At 43.1% G+C, this 21,274-nt stretch overlaps 1 protein-coding gene across 3 annotated transcripts in view; it reads right to left on the reverse strand.

Annotated features, from left to right (window-relative positions):
* Nucleotides 1–21,274, reverse strand: part of TSPAN4 (tetraspanin 4) — a 522,690-nt gene that overhangs the window by 399,219 nt on the left and 102,197 nt on the right. For 2 of the 3 annotated variants that reach the window (XM_035121894.2, XM_035121932.2), the window contains one exon: nt 9,626–9,702. The gene's annotated coding sequence lies outside the window, so the exon portion shown is untranslated. Of the gene's footprint in view, nt 1–9,625; nt 9,703–15,972; nt 16,632–21,274 lie in introns of those variants that run through there. The other variant, XM_035121904.2, reaches the window with a different exon arrangement.

Below are 21,274 nucleotides of genomic sequence, written 5' to 3' on the forward strand. Positions count from 1 at the left end.
TATCACCAATGGGATACCATGAGCAGTAATATTACTAGAATATATCAGATGGAACTATAACTTCCCTGACTGACATAACCAAGACCCACTGAGTGGGAGAATGCCATCAGGGCACTTGATCAAGGACCAGGGCTTTTCATGGCTGGGATGATTTGGGGTTATTACAGGACTTAGACCCCAGATATTTGTTTTATCTGTGGAGACACAATATTGTGTACTTCCAAAACACACAGCCTACGGTAAAGCTCATGACATTGAGAAGTTCTGCTTCCCGAGTATGTAGAGACAAAGGAGGAATACGAGCGCCAAAGCTATGAGAAAAAACAAGTTACTTGCACAGTAACAGCATAATTCTGAGTTGAGTATGAAATTCTATCAAGCAATGCCAATGATTTTCACAACTTTCCAGCCATAATCCTTTATCTTTCTGTGTATCAAGAACATACTCAGAAACATAACGATAAATGGCAGCAACAATGTCATTGTAACACTGAGCAACACCTTTTTGTTGATATGGATTTAAAGGGGGGTTTAGACCACATTCTGGTCCAAAACTGTATGTATCATTAATAAATTATGGCAATGCTCTACCCATGGCTATGATCTACCTACACTGTCAGAGGCAAGATATTTCTGCATACCAGTTGCTGAGAATCACAAGTGGGGAGAGAAGCTGATGCACTCAGGTGCTGCCTGCTTACAGCCTTCCTGGATGGCCACTGTGGGAACCAAATGCTGAACTAAATGGGATTTGGAGAAAGGAATGAGGCATAATCACCAGCATACTGGGGTCATGTATGCAACTTTAGACACAATAATTCAACCAAGTTCCATATGCCAGCAAAGCAAGCCAGCTGTGACCACTAAGAAAATAGCCAAGGGAATATGTATTTCACAACTTCAGATAGTGGTTTTTGGAGAAACTAATAACTTGGACCAGATTCCTATGCAACCAGAATGTCAAACTCTGCTAGTATTCACCCAACTAGAAAAAGGAACCAGCCAAGTCTATAGTAAGCATCACTGGTGGCATTGAAGGCTGCACAGTAACTTATTCCATTTCTCTAACTTAATTTCTGCATTATATCTGGGCCTTCATGTGACATCAAAGCCACTTCCATAAATCTACCAGAATATAGTTGAAGTTTAACATCCATTTTTGTATTAATTGCTTCCAGAAAAAAATCCACCCGCAACGACATTAATTCAGAAAATTGTGGGGTATAAAGTGATGAAATTTGGGGTGGTACACCAGCACACAGTTCTTCCCTGCCCTTTTCATGGGTGAATTATGGGGAAACAGAAGCACACATGTGTGGAGAGTAGTGATGCTGTCCAATGGTGTTCAATTGTTGCGTCACATCAAGCCCACTGGTGTGAGTGAAATTTAGCATGACATGCTGGGGTATCTTTCAAAAAGCCACAGTTCAGTAATGCAACAAGTACTTCAGGAACGTTAGAAAACGGAACAGAAGCACTAGCATTGTAGTCAAGAAAACTAATACACTTTTCATATTTTTCATCAGACAGCCTGAGGGAAGCTAATTCTGTGCTTCACACAGAAAAGGAATTTCAGGAAATAGGATTATTTCCTTATCTCCCACCCCTGGTTTTTGGCGAGGTTTAGAGAACCAGGGAAGGTTGCAGGGGATGAGAGGGTCTCCATACAGCTGGTCGCCCAAACAGGAAGCACAGAGCACTGCCAAGATGGTATGTGCCAGTCATCAGGATTCTAATTGGCACCAACAGGGCTGTGGCAAGTGAAGCTCACATCTCAGCTGTCAGCACCTGCAGGCATTGCTTCAGGGGAACAGCCTGGAGGATCCCACTGCTAAGAACTTCATAGTATGTGGTGGAGAGTTTGGGAGTCATTTTTAGCTACGTGCAGATGCCTGAATCACATATTTGAATGGGGGTGGGGTGGGGACAGGGGGGGAAATGATTCTGCTTTTCTAGACTATGCTTCCAAAACCATCACTTTAGGTAATTTACATTTAAATGGAATTTGTTCGTGGAGATTATTTTGCTAGTCATATTGCATACTGCTCTCCTCCTCCACCACCCATCTCCTGCTCTTCACAGAAGTATTCAAAAGTTGTAGCTTAGAAATCTCCCCTCTTCCTCTGTACTTTTAAAGAAAATGAATAGTGATTCTTAATATACATTGCCTAAATTTGCACATTTTCTGCATTTCCTCTAACCGTGTTCTCTCCCACAGTACTTCCCACTCACTTGGATCCAACAACCTAGAAGGAGACTGAATTCCAATCCATTGCAAGAGCTTCATTAAGGTCTGCTGACGTGAACAACACATAAGGCCAATGTGACCACAGTAGTGGGATGTTTCTTTCTCAGCTGCCGGACTAGATGGAGAAATGAAAAATGCAGCCCTCAATTTCTGTGTCTTCCTTTGAATCTGACACTCTCCAAAGTACTGGGCCAGATCCTCAACTACGGTAGAAGTAGAAAGCAGCAAAGCTTGAGTAAATTCACTAACTGAGTGCCATGGAGATATTAAGAGACAGAAACCCTGATGTCTCCTTTTCAGCTTTATGTTATTCAAATGTACATTAGGGAACTAGTCCTTTAAGTTTTCACAAAGATACATGTTCCTGATTATGACATGAATGTATGAGGCTGGCTGATACAGAGTCAACCCAATGGTATACCTTGCCCAGTATGGGCAGCTCTGCCAGTGATTCAATTTGGCTCTTCTTCATGCAAAGGATGAACTATGCACTAAGCTATTGCTTCTGTACACACACACACACGCACACACGTAATGAGTGTAATGGGCTCCTCTTATAGAGCATCTCAGGAGAAGAATCTGTTAGTAATTGAACAGCAATTAAAGATTTATGTTTCCTTTGAACAGATTTTCCCCAAAGCATTTGGTGTATTCATTTTTAAAAGAGAAAAAAACATTAACGCTTTACCAATATATTGTGCAGGCATTTATCTGAACCAGCATTTATCAGTTTTAGAAGGAGGGAAATTTGGGGTGTGTGTGTGTGCAGTTTGGCCCTAGCATTTTCTTCACTTAATCCTAAAAACACACACCTCTTTATCTAGACCTTAACTTTTCTTCTTAAATGTGAAGGGCGGCCGGGGGGTGGGGGAGCACCAATCATGAATAAGATCTGGCCATAAAACGCAAAACTAGGAGAAATCAGCTTTGGGGAAATGTGTACAGATAAGGAAGATATACAGAACAATCAAGCATGCAGCTTCAGTAAATGACAGAAAGAAAAATATTGCCTGGAGAGTTAGCCAAGAAGGTTAGCGTTACAAAGCAACAGAATATTGGTTATGAGAAAGGAAAGATTCTTGAATATAAAAAACCCCTTCACTCAGAAGAGGAAGAGGAATTTAAATGGTTCCAAAAGGGGAATTAAGTAATAGGGTAGGGACACAAAGAAGAAACTGAGTTTGGATGGGGAGAAAGGAGGGACTCAACCCCCCCCCCCTTCAAAGCATTAGCTTTATATTTTTCCTTGGATGAATGTTGCCTTAATGAAGACTTCATTCTTCCTTTTTCACTTGGTTTCTAGGGAAATAGAACCCCGACATATAGGAATGAGAACAGTGCCGTATACGGTGCTAGAATATACAGGCTTTTCTTCTACAGACAGTCACTCCTGCCTGCCACTTGAAATACCCCCTCCCACAATCTGAGGATTGTTGAAGTGAATAAAGGGGGAAATTGCATGCTTCTCCACTCCATGTGGTTTGACTTGCCCATTGCTGGAATATTTTGAGCGAGAAGCATAAAAACGTCCTATTTTTCAGACTTTTCTAGTAATCAGGCTGTCTCAGATGATGTGCATACCAAATTTCTGCTTTTCATGTATTCAAGCGCCTTAACAATTTTGATAACTCCACAAGACCATTGCATCTTAATATACAATTCCTTTTTGGTTTCTAAAACCAATCTGCTTTTATCAAAGATACACAAACAGTGGGTGAATTCTCAAGGCATACTCACAGGTTGTCTGGGGTGGGGAACTCAGCTCATAACACTTGGCCAGAGACATTAATGATCCCCTCAGTGTGCATATCAATGTGTGTGCTGTGGGCAGTGCAACGCACACATGAAGGATGCATAGCCTGCAATTCTAGTTATCAGTATCCTCCCTTTCAGTTTTACATGAAAGCTTCAAACAAACAGCATAGGAATATATTGATCATTAGACTTATTTTTAGCTCTAAGTAACAACAACAGGCCAACACCAGATATAGGATGCTGCTGGGAGTGTGGGGAGGAAGCAGAGTCTACAGGAGGTACTCAGTCCACCTGACTGACTGGGGTTGTTTTCATATCCCTCCTCTCTCCAGATCACAACAAAGAGTTGTATCCAATGAAGATTTTGTACTAATGGAGCAACTTCTACTCATACAACAAAACTCTCCTCCACCCTACACCCCCCATATCTGCTCGGGGGGGGGGGTCCTCCCTGATCCTCCAGGGCAGATTTGAGGTGGGCAGGGGGAGGGGATGTTGGAGGGGAAGTTCCACTGCACATGTGGAAGTCATTCCACAAGCACAAAGACTTTGCTGGAAACACACCAAACCAGACAGAGGCCCAAATCATTGGCACAAGCTAAAAGGCAAGAGTCTAAGGGCTCTTAGTCTGTGACATGACTCAGCTTTTCTCAGATGGTACTGTGGTATCTCGGTTTACAAACACAGTTGGTTCCAGAAGTCTGTACTTAACCTGAAGTGTACTTAACCTAAAGCGAACTTTCCCATTGAAAGTAAAGGAAAGTGGATTAATCCGTTCCAGACAGGTCCACGGAGTACTTAACTGAAAATACTCAAACTGAGGTGTACTTAAACCGAGGTATGACTGTATACTAAAGTTAGTATGGTGGACTTGACAGCAGAGGAGAAGGTTTTGGACCAAGAAGCAGTCTGAAAGACCAGTGTAGCTACCAAGACACCTGTGGCCTATGGGGAAGACTATTTTTCCTGACATCTCCCTTTGCTTCCCAAAATTGCTGCTGGGAGGTCCAGATTACCTCTGGCAATGGTACAAACAAGTGGCACATCAGAGCTTTGGGGAAAGTTAGAAACGCCATAGCAAGTCTTCCAGGATCAAGTCTTTTCAATGGGCTGCTGCTGGTGAGATCACCACCAAGCAGAACAGTAAGAAGGTCAAGGATACAGTATTTGCCTTCTATACTGAATTCCCCATTGTGCTTTATCTTGGGAACTTATTTATCTTGAAGACCATGATTGTGCTTGGGAGGGAATGTGAAAGGATTATGGAGCTAGGAAGGAGGAGCCACCATATTAGTAGTAACAAGCAGGTGGTGATTGGGTGGGGAAGCAATAACTTTGAATACTTAGTTGCGGTTCTCTCAGCCCTAGGGGTCCTGCTAAGAAACACCCAGTCGCTTAATGGAAAGATGATCCTATATGATATTATTCTATGGACAACCTATGGCCCACCAGATGTTGTTGGGCTCCAATCATCTCTTGACTATTGACCATGCTGGCTGAGGTTGGTGGCAACTGTAGTCCAGCACCTGGAGGGTCACAGCTTCCCCATCCCTGGTGCATACAACCTCTCATCTGATCCTAGAAGAATATGACAACCCAGTCTATATTAATAAAATCTAGCTGGATGAAGGAATGTGTGTGAACCTCTCCCAGATATGCAGATACAGTAAGAATCGAGGTACACTGTCAAAGAGGGCCCAGGTATTCATGGACCAGATTCTCATGCACATGTAAATTAGTGTACATGCAGAATTCCATTAAATCCCACAAGCAGGAGGCTCTCTGGTTGTTCTCATTTGATGATGACTAGAAACTGAGCCTTTAGTGTCACCAACCCAGCCCTGTGGAACACTCTGCCAACAGAGATTCAGTGGGCACCTTCCATGCCAACTATTAAATGTCTGCTGTCAATTTTTCTATTTTGCCAGGCATATACAGACAATTAAGAGTATAACCCCCACAATGGCCTGCTGATGCTTGCTTTTAATTTTTTAACTTTTAATGATTTTATACTTTGGTTTGGTTTTATATAGTAATAAACTGCTGTGGTATTTTTTTTATGATACAGTGGTATATAAATAAAGACTAGTTACATGCACAACGGACCACTGTCAGTCAGTTACCTTTCCTTCCTAAGTTATACTGGGTAAAGGCTTATGATCACAGCTTTTTCTAAGGATCAATATCTCAGCAAAAACAGGACTAGACTCTGTGAGATTAATGGAAGTGTGTGGGGGGGGGGAATAAAGAGAAGCACCTGCAACAAGATGTTGTCGTGTGCTGGAAAAGCAGAGCCAGCCAGCTCTGGCAAAGGCTCTCGCCTTTGTTTTATCTGCCTCAAAAGGCAGGCACCTTTTTAAACTTCTTCTGAATCAAGGCAATTAACTTCTGCTCAATGCAAACTCAAAGAAAGCACAACTGTCTGACTTCAAATGAAACACAGAAAACGAGCCATACATGCCCTAGCACTCTTCAGGTTCAAGTGAGTTTTAGAATTCTTGAAATTAAAGCAACCAGGCTCTGTAGCCTGCTTGGGTGAGAAATCGATGGGGGACTTGAATGTTAGAAAATTAGGACAGACAAAAGGAAGCACTTCTTCACATTAAAAAAAAAAAAGCGGAGGGGAAAATTACGGAATTTGCTAGCACAAAATGTAGTAATGGCTGACTATTCGGAAAGCTTTAAAAAGAGGCTAGCCAGATTCATGGATGACAAGGCTTTCAATGGCTACTAGTTTTGATGGTTGTGTACCACCTCCAATATCAGAGGTGGTATTCCTCTGAATATCAGTTTCTGGGAAGCATAAGCAAAAAAACCTCTGTTGCAGTTCTTGTAGGCTTCCCATAGTCATCTACTTAGCCACTGTGAGAACAGGATGCTGGGCCAGGTGGGCCTTTGGTCTGCTCCAAAAGGACTCTTCTTATGTTGGTATGCAAGTTGCTTTACTTTCCTGAACTAAAGGTAAAGGTAAAGGGACCCCTGACCATTAGGTCCAGTCGTGACCGACTCTGGGGTTGCGCGCTCATCTCGCATCATTGGCCGAGGGAGCCGGCGTATAGCTTCCAGGTCATGTGGCCAGCATGACAAGCTGCTTCTGGCAAACCAGAGCAGCACATGGAAACGCCGTTTACCTTCCCGCTGTAGCGGTTCCTATTTATCTACTTGCATTTTGACGTGCTTTCGAACTGTTAGGTTGGCAGGACTTAGGTTGACTTTCCTGAACTATGTATGCATAAATCAACAAGTAAGGCAAAATTAAAGGTTTAGATATGTGAGCTGCCATTAACAGCTGAAAAAGGAAGGTGTTATATGGCAAAACTATTTCCCTGACCATGGACACCCATATACCACACAAAATGACATTTGCTATGTTAGAGGAATAGTGACACATTTACAAAAGGTTATCCTAGTGTCATACTACCTTTAGAAATAACTTTCATTATGGCATTACTGTTCACAAGCAATATATTACACACACACACACACACACACACACACACACACACACACACACAGTGTGTAATATATACAATATATAAGCATTATCTAGGCACAGGGACACTGGGAAGCCAGCTGAGCTTGTGAAGGTGAAGGGAAAACATGGCAGGGCAAGACATACTGAAACAGTAAGTGCAGCACATCCTGATATCCCACTGCCTCCCATGTTTTCATGGCTTAAATGTCAGGTGTGCCCATTAAAAATACAGCTCAAAAACAACAACAACCCAACAGCAGTATAGCAACACCTTTATAAGGAACAATTGAAAGTTGCAAAGTAGCAAGCTAGCATTAGAGTTTGACAACGAACTCTTCCCATAGCTGTCAAGTTCTTCCTTTTTTAAAGGGAAATTCCCTTATGCTGAATAGGCTTCCTCGCGAGAAAAGGGAAAACTTGACAGCTATGACTCTTCCTCAGATTTAATGTTAAACTTAACTAAATGGGGAGAAGGAAGGTAGGTTTCTGGTAAAGCCCAGTTTGCAATGTGGGACAGTCTATAAACTGTGATACATATGCACACATGTATACTCAAAATTAAGATCCCCTGCATCCATTGGGATTTACTCCCAGGTAAATGAATGCAGGATTCAAGTTACAAGAAAGGAGATTCGCATTAAACATCAGGAAGAGCTTTCTGACTGTAAGAGCTGCTCAACAGTGGAACAGACTCTGTCAGGAGGTCGCAGAGTCTCCTTCATTGGAGGTTTTTAAGCAGAGGTTGGATGGCAATCTCTCATAGATGCTTTAAATGCTATCCGTGCAAGGGGTTGGATTATATGACCTTCAGGGTCCCTTTCAACTCTACAATTCTATGACTCTATGGGTTTAGGGTTTTTATTTGCTGAAAATAAAGGTAACAACTGAAAGGTTAAGGTTTTAATTTACTTTCTTTTTAAATGCTGTAGTCCCATAGAAAAATACGAATTAATATACAAAATATAAATATGGTGTTCATGTTAGATGGAAACATAGGCATTTCTTACATGGTATTTCATGTGTTTATGGGCCTGCATGCACATTTGTGCGCACACGCAAATACATTCTCCAGATTCTAGGCAAATACAGCAATGCAGTCCCATGACTAAGAGGTACTCAACTGGAACTCCCGAAATTCATTTCCAGTTTCCTACACCTCTAGAACTAGTGGCTGAATTCCCTCATTCTATGGCTCTATTCCCAGATGTAAGCTGAAAACGGCCCATCCTTACATTACAAGGGTGTTAGGAAGATGAACGCACAGCGAGGAGTTCAGATCCAAGAGCACTGTAACTCATTGAAGTTTTTTAAATTGACCAAAAGATAGATGGCAACATAAACACAGGGAGCACAGGTGTCTGCTGTGTACACTGGAGGAAAACACCACCATTAAACTGCATTTTGAAAGATTTAATGCTTTATGATGGCTCTGTATGTTCCACTGATTTATTGGCTGGAAGAGATCAGAAGACTGACAGAGGTCAATGAATCGTTTCATAAAGGCTAGAAAAAGAGGAAAAAAACTTTTCCTTAGTATTTTCAAAGGAGGCTAAGAGGATAAATCAGGGACCAAAACCCATGGAATCTCTCAAGAGCCTCTGAAAAGGGGGGAAATCAAAGCATTAACGTTTTGAAGAAGATTTCATAGAACAGAAATGATAGATGGAAAGAAAAATCTATTAAATGTCTACTATACTGAAGTCATTGCAGGACTATTTCCCTACCATTTTGCTTCACTTCTTTTTGCTTTGTCCAGTTTTGTTTTAACACTTATAAAGGGAGATATCTAATCATACATGTTTAATGTCTGCCCCCCCCTAAGTTTTTCCCTTATTTTAAGCAAATGATTTGTATTCACGTGAAGAACGACAGCACCATCTCAGATTAAAGGTGTCATTATGAAGAACAGCTTTGTTCTAAGAATGATCAAACACATAGATACATAAATGGCTTCCATTTGAAAGCTGCTAGAACAGACCACCACTAGGAGATTCAAGACAACAATCTGAATTTCCAACTTTGGTCTTTCCAAGCTGTTCACTAAAAGTTTAAGTGGGTTATTACTGCAGAACAACACGAAGTAAACAAAATCCTGCTTTTAAAAATACTTTAGCTGCCTTGACTAATATAAAGATACAGAAACTCACCAGGGTAAAGATGTCTGTGAATGATGTCAGAGACAGCCTCCGAAGGTCCAAGGCAAAAATGGTCCTCTCTTGTGCAACTGTTCAAAGGAGGAGGAGGAAGGAAAGCAGGCATGAGATTAAGACACATGATTTTAACATGGTAATTCTCTAATACAGCAGATGGATGCATGCAGTTTTCACATCTTTCCCCATTATGTTTCTATTCCATGTGCAGCCCTTTATACTGGAGTGGTAACAAACATATTGATCTCTTACAAAACAAAACAAAATACAAATGAAGTATAGCAGGTGTCCATAAAAGGGAGGGCCTTTTCAGTAGTGGGTCCCCAGCATGGTGTAGGGAGCCAGCATGGTGTAGTGGTTAAGAGCAGTGGACTCGTAATCTGGTGAACTGGGTCCGCTTCCCCACTCCTCCACATGCAGCTGCTGAGTGACCTTGGGCTAGTCACACTTCTTTGGGGTCTCTCAGCCTCACTCACCTCTCAGAGTGTTTGTTGTGGGGGAGGAAGGGAAAGGAGAATGTTAGCCGCTTTGAGACTCCTTGAGTGAAAGGTGGGATATCAAGTCCAAACTCCTCCTCCTCCTCCTCCTCCTCCTCCTCCTCCTCCTCCTCCTCCTCCTCCTCCTCCTCCTCCTCCTCCTCCTCTCCCTAGTGAGACTCACCTGGCACCTACATTGCAGCATTTTTAGTGCCATGAGAATATATTTTCATTTTCCCTGTGTTGTCTATCTTTTAGTACTTTTTCCATCCTTTCCAGTTACAGTGCAATCTGTTGCTGGTTTTACTCTAGTTTTATTTTCACAGCATTATCATGTGTAAAGTTACCCTGTGGCATCCCTGTCAATAAAGGATGATATTCTCATCAAGGAAAGTTTGTTCATAGCATTTCAGAAGGAGCACATGCCTTTGGCATTGTTGCCACAAGTATTTACAAAAGAATATCCCTCTCTCCAGCCTCCCTGCTTGCCAAGCTCCTGGCCCTCCGATCCCCTTGTCTACCTGTCTGCATTCCTGCTTGAATGTCCCAAAATCACTGTTGCAGCTTCCTTGACACAGACCCCTGGCCCTACTGGATTACATATATATGGCCCAAACATCCAGTGTTTTCCTCTGAGCCCTCCTCTGAGATATGCTCAGCTCTTAAGTCAGGTTCCAAATCCTGGCAGCTCTTGCATTTCCATCACTCTGCGTGCCTGGCGAATTGCAGCCCACCAATGAAAACAGTCTTCAGATTTGGCACCCTCCCTTCCAGAAATTATATCAAAAGACAGTTGAACATCACAGGTGACAAGCACCATCAGCATAACAAATTATCAGTGGCTTTATATCACTGGTATTAACTTTTACAAATGAATACAAGGTCTCTCACCAAATCCAAGCAATCTAACATTGGTCCCATAAAAAGCATTTGGTGTCCTACTGAGCCAGATGTTTGATCAAGAGCTGGAGAAAACAGTACTTCAGTGGTGCATTCTCTTTTAATTACTATAGAGTTATTTTGCTTAGGATGCACCAGCTCACATATGGCATCCCATCTCCTCAGTCACCTTCCGTGTAATCTACAGACTCTCCAGCTGTACAGCTGGTACTGTAAACAGCTGAGGAATGTGATGAGCAAGAGGCCCTTGGAATCTCAACATGACAGGAGAGGAGGCAGGTAGCAGTAAGAAGACCATGGCTGGCTGCAAGGTGAATGCCAATTGTAGCCTCTCCAGCACTTTTTTACTGTCCCTGCCCCTGGAAAACATCAGCCTGTTGAGGGGCCAGAAGGTTGAGCAACTAGCCCTATCCTAGAGAGCAACTGTAGAGATTTTGCCACATCTGTAGCTGTTTCTAGGGGAAAGTCTACTATTTGGGCAACTGTTTGTGGGTGGCATTTGAGTTTATGGGGACAGCACACATGCAACTCATGAATGTATAACATGTGATTCACGGTGCACCTGCTTTCTGCTATTTTATAATTTCTGCTATTTATTGGATTGCTTTATTGTATTTTTGTGTTTGTTGTAGTTTTAGTGTTCGCCACTTTGAGGACCTTAGCCAAAAACATTTGGCAGTTTCAGGTGCTAAACTGTAATCGTTCTCAGGGGTTTAGAAAACCAAGGTAGAAACTAGGTAAAAGAACGCTCCCAGCCCTTGTTATGCAAGGCCAAATTGTTGTCTCTGACATTTTGTCAGGCTGTAAATCAAACAAGCAATGAGGAAACTCAGTAAGATATCCCATAAAGCCTTTTCATTTTATGCAGGAAATTAATGAAGTTAATATGAGGTGTTCTCTGAGAGGATGTAGCTGTCTGACAAATCTTTAAGTCCTTTTTGGGAAGAACATGGAATCTTAATATCATGAGTAGAATGGCCCATTAAAGTAGTAGGCAATTTTAAATACATATGAAACACAACAAAGGGGTATCTTTGTAGAAACAAATTAATTGCAGGGGGGATTTAAGTGGTGGAAGCACAAGGAAATCCCTCTGTGTCACCCACCACCACCACCAAACTACTCTTCATTCCCCATTGGTAGTTTCCTAGTATAAATCACCACTCTGCATATTGTGTTAACAATCAGACAACACTGAATAGGGGCAGCCCGACAGGTCCCCGAGGGCCATGCCCCTAGCCCACATCCAGACATCGGACAGAATCCACACTCCCGGATCCCTTTAACAAGATACCCTTAATGAGGAGGGGCAGGTGGAGGCTACAACACCCCCCCCCTCACCCAAACAAAGCTTACCCAATGTCTAACCTCACAAAGTTGTGACAATTGCTACAAGGTCGGTGAAAACCAAATGTCTGGAGCCAATTTGCCAAGTGGAAAAAATCCTGCCTGGTCCCAAAATATGGCAGCAAACATTTGTCCATAGCAAGGTCAAGGCAAAGCATAAAAAGGTGGGTGGGTGGGAGATCCGGCAAAGGGCGAGAGAGGACAGTCTCCTGGCTGCGCCGTGGTTTAAATTTCCCGCGGCCACGCCCCCACCAGTGCCGATTGGACAGTGAGGGATGCCCCTGGGCCGGGCCCTACCTGGCACTGGAAACACAGCCAAACAGTGACAAGGAGGGCATTGATCTCCACCACCGGCCGGATCCTGCGGGGCCTGATGCCTGGCCGCAATGCCGCCTACCAAGTAAGGTAAGCGGACTATCCTTATGAGTACTCACAAAAGTCCCTTACAACTGGCATTTCAAAAATGGTTGCATGCTTTTGGGGGGAGTGATAACATTTTAAAATATGGGGTTTGATTCTTCTCCAACATATTCAGACAGTTTCTACAAGAGCTTCCTTTAAATAGACTAGAAGCTGTCCAGTCTGCTCAATTTCTCCATCCCATTGACTTGTATGGGATGGGAAGATAAAATAAACAAGGCTTTTCCCCCTCTTCAACCAAATTTCCTCCGCCCACCTCCAATACTCTTGAATAATTATCATCTAATGCTGAAGAGGAAGATGTTCCTGCTGCTCTGCAGAAATGATGATTAATGAATTTCACACTAAACATTACCCCTAGATATCATTTTTCTATTTAAATTATTATAATAAAGTGAATCAGCAAGATATATAATATCAAAGCTAAATCTTTGCTTTTTTACTAGCCTTTGACTATTTTAAGTGTTGCTCCTTATTTTCTCTCTATTGTGGCCCTCCAAGAACGAGAAAGCCCTGGCATATGTGAGCATTTTATAGCAGCTTACCTTGACATCTGTTTGTAATTTAGCCCATACACTGATTCAGTCTCAAGTTGGCTCCTGGAAGACAATGTGCTAAATGTAAGTAGTGGCACCTGAATTCTAGAAGCCTGATTACGGAGGTGTCACTGGCAATATGGCTCTCCATGGATCAGAATTCCAGGAGACAGAGAATGACAAAATGCTCCTCCACACATGTGGAGAAAGGACTGTAGCTCAGTAGCAGAGCACATTCTCTGCAAGTAGAAAGCCCCATGTTCAAACCTTACAAAGTCACTACCAGCTGCTATAGACTAGGTGTGGGGAACCTTTGGCCCTCCAGATGTTGCTGAACTTCTGTTCACCATGCTTGCTGGCTGACGCTGGTGCAAACTGTAGTTCAGCAACATCTGGAAGGCCAAAGGTTACCCACAACACTGACCTAGGTGAACAAATGATCAATGAGCAAATGGTCTAGCTTGGTATAAGGCAGCTTCCTGTGCCTGCCTGCCTTCTTCCACTAAAAAAATTAAAACCCACACATCACTTCATTGTCACTGTCAGGGGGACTCCCTTCAGGGAGCCTCCCCCCATCATCCTGACCAGCACCTTGCCCAGCGATAGCACTAGCAGCGGGTCCGGGGAAAGCGGAATGGAAGGGGGAAGGCTCAGCGAGGCGTCGGAGCCCTGGCAATGCTCTGGCGAACAGACGGTGGAAGAAGGGCTCAGCGACGTATCAGAGCCCCTGCACCACTCTGGCCATCTAGGGGAGGGGGGACAGCTCAGGGAGGTGTCGGAGCCCAGGCACCATCCCAGCCAGCAAGGGGAAGAAGGGGCACCGCTACTTCCGGAGCCCGAATTGAGGCGTGCGCCCAAACGCAGGGCGAAGGGACGGCGTTTCGGGGTCCCCAGGTTATTATGCTGGCCCCGAAGCTAACGGGCGCCATTGCTGGGTTCTGAGAGTGACTAGGTGGTCATGTTTTCTGCTATCTCTGCACTGTAAATAGTATGCACAATAAAACCTTCAAAGACATAACGGACTGGAGCGTCTTTACTCAGGAGTAGCTGCAACAACTCCCTGACAGTCACTGATACTTATTTTCTTTTAAAACAGTGGAGCTGGTTATGAAAAAGGACATGCTAAAACACAGAACTGCCAGGAGTTGTACTGTGCAAGTTTTCTTCAAATCAGCTGCAACAGCATGTTGTCCCAGCCTTGGCCAGCAAATAGCCCTGAGCTCCCTGCTGCTAATGGATCATAGACCTCTTCTGAAAATGTGCGCTGCAAGTCAAAGCCAACCGGGTGGAGCTTCGGCAAGCATATATCCATTACTGTGAGCAGCATGACATTGGCAAGCACACACATAGGCCACACATTAGCCCATGCAGCTTCACTGAACACTACTAAACAAAAGTGATCATAAAACGGATTCTTCCCTGTGTTTTGAAAATGCTCACATAAAAGACTGAGAAATTCACTCAACATCTAATTAAAACCCTCCAGAAAGGACTCTAGAGACTGTGGGATTTTCAAGCTCCAGAAAATGTTGATTTTCACTGTGTGGTAGAAAAAAGGAAGGGAGCCCATGACTCACCCCTCGGACATTTTTCGATGGCAGACATTGCTAATTCATATCTACATGAGAGGTTTTCCGATCTGAAAGCACTACCCCTCCCTTGCTGTGTTGCTGTTAGAAAACACAACTGCATGTTTCAGAAATTAAGTCTAAATCAGCATCAGTGTGCCTGTTTCATTCTTTCTCTCACTTTTCATCCTAGAGAAAAAGGTTAAGACATGGAATGTGGGACTTAAACCTACCCCCATCAATAACTGCAGAATCATGGTTAACAGACAAGTCTTGACTATTGTCTTTGCCTCCAAATAAAAGACACTGTGTCTAAACATACAGACAGCCGTCTCTACAGATTTATAAATTATCTATGTGGTCTCCCCTCTGCTGCTACATATTCTGTCACCTAAAGCTGGCCCTTTCCAATATCCTCTTTTGGCTTATTTCTTTCACATTCTACAGCAGCGCCTCCCAATTATATTTACACCTTTTAGCAGCAGTGGTCTTTCCAAGAGATAAAGCTCTCAAGACCCACTCACATCAGACTTAGCACAAAAATCAAAACACTTTGATGATGACATGGATTCAGTCCTGGGCTATGTTGGACCAATGAGGACATCACATCAACTTATCGTCTCCATACATAGATTGCTATTTGAACCTACCAGTTAGCTCAGTTAGAGAGCGGCGCTGATGGCGCCAAGGTTGCAGGTTCAATCCTCATACAGACCAACTGCATATCCCTGCATTGCAGGGGGTTGGACTAGATGACCCCCAGGGTCTCTTCCAACTCTACAAGTCTGTGAATCTAAGTACACACAGATTTTTGAATGTAAAGTTTGAAATAAGATTGTTGACAGATTTGCACTATATACCCTGAGGGGTAAAAGAAATGAAAAGTTCCCTTTAAGCATTCTTCCACTCAGAGCTGCTGCAGTTTTTACTTTTCCCACATTGCTCAAGTAACACCAAAAGCTCCAGGTCACATGGGTGGGACCCACAAATGACCAGCCCTGTGCTCCTCCCCACTTCACCAGCACTGCTGCAGAGCAGCCCCTAGGAAGTGAATGGGCACTGGGGAGGTTGTCTATGTGAGCCATGCACACACTCACCCTTCTCCAGAAGCTTTGCTTTCCATTGGCTTGTTGCTGTATGACTTGGGAATGTTATGTATGGCAGACATGTGGCTTCTGCATTGATTTCACAGGCTTCACACCTCTCTGGACACAGCAAACAATGACAAGATCCATTTATGCGTTACTCTTCTTCTGTAACCATAGCTTGCTGAAACTTCTACACGATTGGTTGCTTTGTTACAAGTGGCATATGAATACTTGTCGAAAGAGAAACACAATGTCTTTAACAAAACAATCTAATTTTTTTTCAGATACTGGACTCCTGGACTCCTCTTACTTTCTACTTGTCCAATCAAACTCCATTCAACGAAGGCCCATGAAGAGCAAAGTTGGGTTTCCTAGGGCTAAACAAATGTGTGATGGACAGTTCCATAATTCTTTCCTCTTATTATGTTGTTTTAAAATAAAAAGCAGGAGCTTGAAGCTGAAAGCACACTCCGGAGACAGGGAGCTGAGGGAGTATCATTGTTCTGCTCAAACTTTTCTCTTCTGGCCATTTGCTGCTGAAAAGTATCTACTAACTAAGCTGCTTTTCCTCCCAGTTATGAAAGGACACTGAATATACTATTCACAGGAGTGGCAGCCATGGCCTTGTTTCCCTGCTTCCAGGTAAGAAAGGATATCAGTGGATAAATGGCACGAGCGGGAAGGGCTAAGCAGCTCGTGCCCCTGCCCATCTTCTATTCCTGACTTTCTGCAATTGCTTCCTGTTCAGAAAGAAAACTGAGGGGAGGAATAATAATTGACTGTCAGTCATATGAACTTTGACCCTAAATTGCACCTCAGGATTCTGACCCCAAGCATTTCATAGCATTAATTACAGCAGATATTTTGAAACATTCTACCTTCAATGTTTCTTTCTTTTTATTTTTTTGCATGTATTTATCCGTCAAAGAAAAACTCTGCATGTTGCAGAGGCCACACACGGTCTACATCAGGCATCCCCAAACTTTGGCACTCCAGATGTTTTGGACTACAATTCCCATCTTCTCCAACCACTGGTCCTGTTAGCTAGGGATCATGGGAGTTGTAAGCCAAAACATCTGGAGGGCCACAGTTTGGGGATGCCTACATGGACTGCTGACCAGGCTTGTTTGGCCTCACTGTCATAGTGTGTTGGTGAAATTCTGGTGTAAGGTGGATGGGGAAGATGTGGCCCTTCTTATGTTGCTGGACTACAGCTCCCATCATCCCTGACCATTGGTCATGATGGTTGGGAATGATGGAGCTAGGGTCAACACCACCTGGAGAGGCACAGATTCCCAACTCCCACTGTAAGAGATGACCAATGACAGGAGACAAGCTGTCTCTCAGGGAACCTTGTCTGCCATTATGTACATGGGCACTGAAGAACTCTGGATAAGCTTCCTAAAAACCTAAGGGTTCCCTGAAACACAGTGTGAAGGCCCCTAGACTACAGAACAGTTCTTCAGCAGTCGAGAAACTCAAGATGTGGGTGGACCAATTCAAACACTCCTACTGCATTGACTTTGTGCGCATCAGTGGCTCGGAGCTGGGGCTCGGCTGCCATAACTAACACATGGTTCCATTTAGACTCAAGAGCACAGCCAGCACAATGTCAAAATATTTAGTGTTACATGCTATGTAGTGTTTTTGCCCAGTGGTTCCTGGTTTTAAGAGGGATATTATTTCACAAAAATCTTAAGAACCTATCTGGAAGACAGGTTCAGCTCCATGCTGAGAAAAAGTGCTCAAAACTGATGTCTTGTCTTTGCTATATTGACATCCATCCTCATGAAAGCAAGCATTCTGGCAGTCAGAGCCCAGAAGGGCAGCATGGCTGCAGGCAGCTGTTCTCTCATTCTGCTCTAGCCAAGTAGTACTAGGCTCTCAGTAGTTTCCATCAAACAGCTGGCATCAGGACAGGGCATCAGATAAAAGTACATTCAAAAGAATACAACATGACCACCAATAAATTATGGTATCTTCGGAAGGGAAAGAACTCACATTCACAAGGAACCTTCAGATGCAACTTTACAACGGGATTCTCTATGCACCCCCCAGGCAGCCACATACTTCTTAAGCAATTGACTTCCTAGACAATTTCAACTTCACAGTATTATGTCACGCCTGCTTTTAATGCTGCCCTGGTGCATTCTCTTCAGCGACTAAATCTATGCCTGTGATTTACCATAAAAACTGTTGTCTAGCTATAACATCAAAATATATATACTGTGTATTTTTCCCTCTGTAGGTAGGGAACGACTACTTAGCTACTACATACATTTGGAATACTGCTTTCTGGGAAAGACTAATCAGCAGTTGCTCTCAAACCGACACCCCTCTTTGACAGCACAACACTATTGGACACCGATTAGGAACACACAGAGATCCTGGGGAAATCAGCACAAAAGGACAAGCTCTCTCACCTGTGAATTCTTAGCATCAAAGAGTTATGTACAAGTAAGAGCACACTCTGCAAATCAGAGCAGACATATCCAAAGAGAACCATGTAAGCTCAGCACTCCCTCATCCCTTAAGAACAGTTTGCCTCCTAATTTTACTCACTGAAAGTGATGCTTTTGCCATTCTATAACCCCAGCAGCCTCATCTAAAGCCCATTTTTCCTACTTGAGTCTGCATGTTTTGCATTGGACTGCAAGGATAAATAGACTGCTTATACTACAGTACTTTGCTTATTTTCATGGTGACTTTTTTTAAAGGTTGGTGTTATACCATGCAACTCATAATCTCATTCAGACTAAATTTGATGTGTTTCTAGATTTGTACTACATTGCTACAAAACATACTCCTGATGACTGTTAGGTTTTGTTTTTCCTGAAAAGAGTTACAGCCCTGGACTCTCAACAGACACAGAACCCATTTCTGTAGGATGTGTTCAACCAGGAGTTTTTCTGGACCTTGGTTGAACAGATTCTATAACTAGAAACATCAAAGATGAAGCCTTGTGCTTGTTCTATGCCTCTAACTCAGCCACTCCCAACTCCAGATGTTTCTGACTGCACTTCCAATTGTCCCTGCCTGTTGGAGGTCCCTTCAGGGTCCCTTCCAGCTCTATAATTCTGATTCTATGATGGGAGTTATAGCTCAAAACATCCAGAGGGCTGCTTTAATTTATGGCACTCTTCTAAGGGTCTAAGGAAGCGCTTAGAGCACTCAAGTCTTCCCAGGTCATTTTAAAAGTTTAAACGCTCACTCACAAAACACTGTAAGAATGTCCCCGCTTTAAATATTTGTTTGTAAATAATGGATTGTTTTCATTCTTATTCATAAATACTTGCATATTGCAGTTCACACACACACACACACTATAAATATAAATATAAATACAGTATATACAATAAAGGGGGGGAACCCTCCACCCTAAAATCACAAATCATACACTATTATAGAAGATGTTTCCTTAATTGTGCATAAACACCTGTCAGGGTGCTTGGTGTTCTTGGAGTTGGGGCTCTACTCAATACCACAGGAAAGTGGCTTTTGCCACCCACAGCCTAGGTGTCAGAAATGTCATCCCCCCAGCAGAAATTACTACCCCAAGCAAGAGCTAAAGAAGAAGAAGAGTTTGGATTTGATATCCCGCTTTATCACTACCCGAAGGAGTCTCAAAGCGGCTAACATTCTCCTTTCCCTTCCTCGCCCACAACAAACACTCTGTTAGGTGAGTGGGGCTGAGATACTTCAGAGAAGTGTGACTAGCCCAAGGTCACCCAGCAGCTGCATGTGGAGGAGTGGAGACGCGAACCCGGTTCCCCAGATTACGAGTCTACCGCTCTTAACCACCATTCAAGTCAGTCTTTGTATTCACTGAGCTTACTACAAAAAGTTCCTTCTCTTCGCATGGTTTAGGAAGTGCATTGTAGTTATCTTCCCAGCATTTCATAACAGGATCATTGAGAACTCTGGTGGTCTTTCCCAACACTCACTTTCTAAGTACGTGGTCCCTGCTTTGGTAAGGAAAACTACTCCGGCTCTTATTGGCTGTGCCCCCAAGAAGAAATTTATTCAACGTCTCAAGTAAAAACCAACAGCATGTACACTAGCAGCAAAGAAGACTCTCTCTCATTTCAAATCTGTCATACCAGGCAGCTAGACAAATGTTATAACAGCTCCCGTCACAGGAAATGAACTTGTCAGTGTCTCCTGAAAGCTGAAACCCAGGGCGGCTCAGTCTCACAGAGCTGCGAGTCAACTCCCAGCCTTCTCCCACACACGGAGGCTGGAGCTGCAGAGATGAGTGTGGGTAAGTGCTGGCCCCACCGTTGGGCAGACTGAGGGAGATGCTAAAGGACTGAAGCTAGCCTGGTGCCGTCAGGTATGGTGGAGGACACTGTCCTGCTGCCAGTGTTGACGTGAGACTCCACAGTCTCAGGCCAGTCACCTTCTGCATAAAGAACAGGAAGGGGTGGGATCTCATCCTTCATCTTAGGCAAGGAAATGTTTTGGGTCAGCCCAGACAAAGGACCGCCCTGGTAGTTGCTCCACAGAGGGTAGCGGCGGCGGCAGCAGCAGCAGCAACATCACATTCACCATCAGAAGCAAGAAGAGACAAAATGCAGAAGCCTGGGCACAGAATAGCTCTTTAAATAACTTTCTGTACACCATATGAAGTCCACAAAACTAGACTCCAGGTTATGTCTTCCACCACCATACGTTCCTGCAATCATTAAACTTACAAGGCTGGGTATCACTGCAAATCTTAGCATACATGTGGAAAATAACGATGCAGATTACTCCCAAAGGTTGCGTAAAATATAGGATGGGTGGTGGTCATGTATATATATATTTTCCAGCATTATATGCTTAAAGGCATTGCTATTGCTACTCCACTCTAAATACTCTTCTTTTTTAAAAAAAAAACCAAGGGAAGCTTGTTTTTTCCTTCTCCTTGAACCAAGTGTTATTTATTTATAAATAAATTGCATATCATTTAATATACATGATCCATACATTCTATTTAGACCGTGTATGTCTATATCTTTGTTAAGGACTAAACAACCAATATTATGTGGTCTTATGAATATCAGGAAGTTTTACCTACTAAAACAACAATGTCTATATCTTTGTTAAGGAGTAAACAACCAATATTATGTGGTCTTGTGAATATCAGGAAGTTTTACCTACTAAAATAATTAGCCTGTTTTCTTTGATTGCTTTAATTGTTTTGATTATAAGTTACTGACAACGGGGACTATAATTTTTATATTTAAGCACAGCACCTAACAAAGAGACTGTTATTTCATTTGGCTCTTCCAGGTACTATGACAGTGCTAATTAATAAGTCACTGGCAGG

This window comes from Zootoca vivipara, chromosome 1 (genome assembly GCF_963506605.1).
Source record: "Zootoca vivipara chromosome 1, rZooViv1.1, whole genome shotgun sequence".
Lineage (NCBI taxonomy): Eukaryota > Metazoa > Chordata > Lepidosauria > Squamata > Lacertidae > Zootoca > Zootoca vivipara.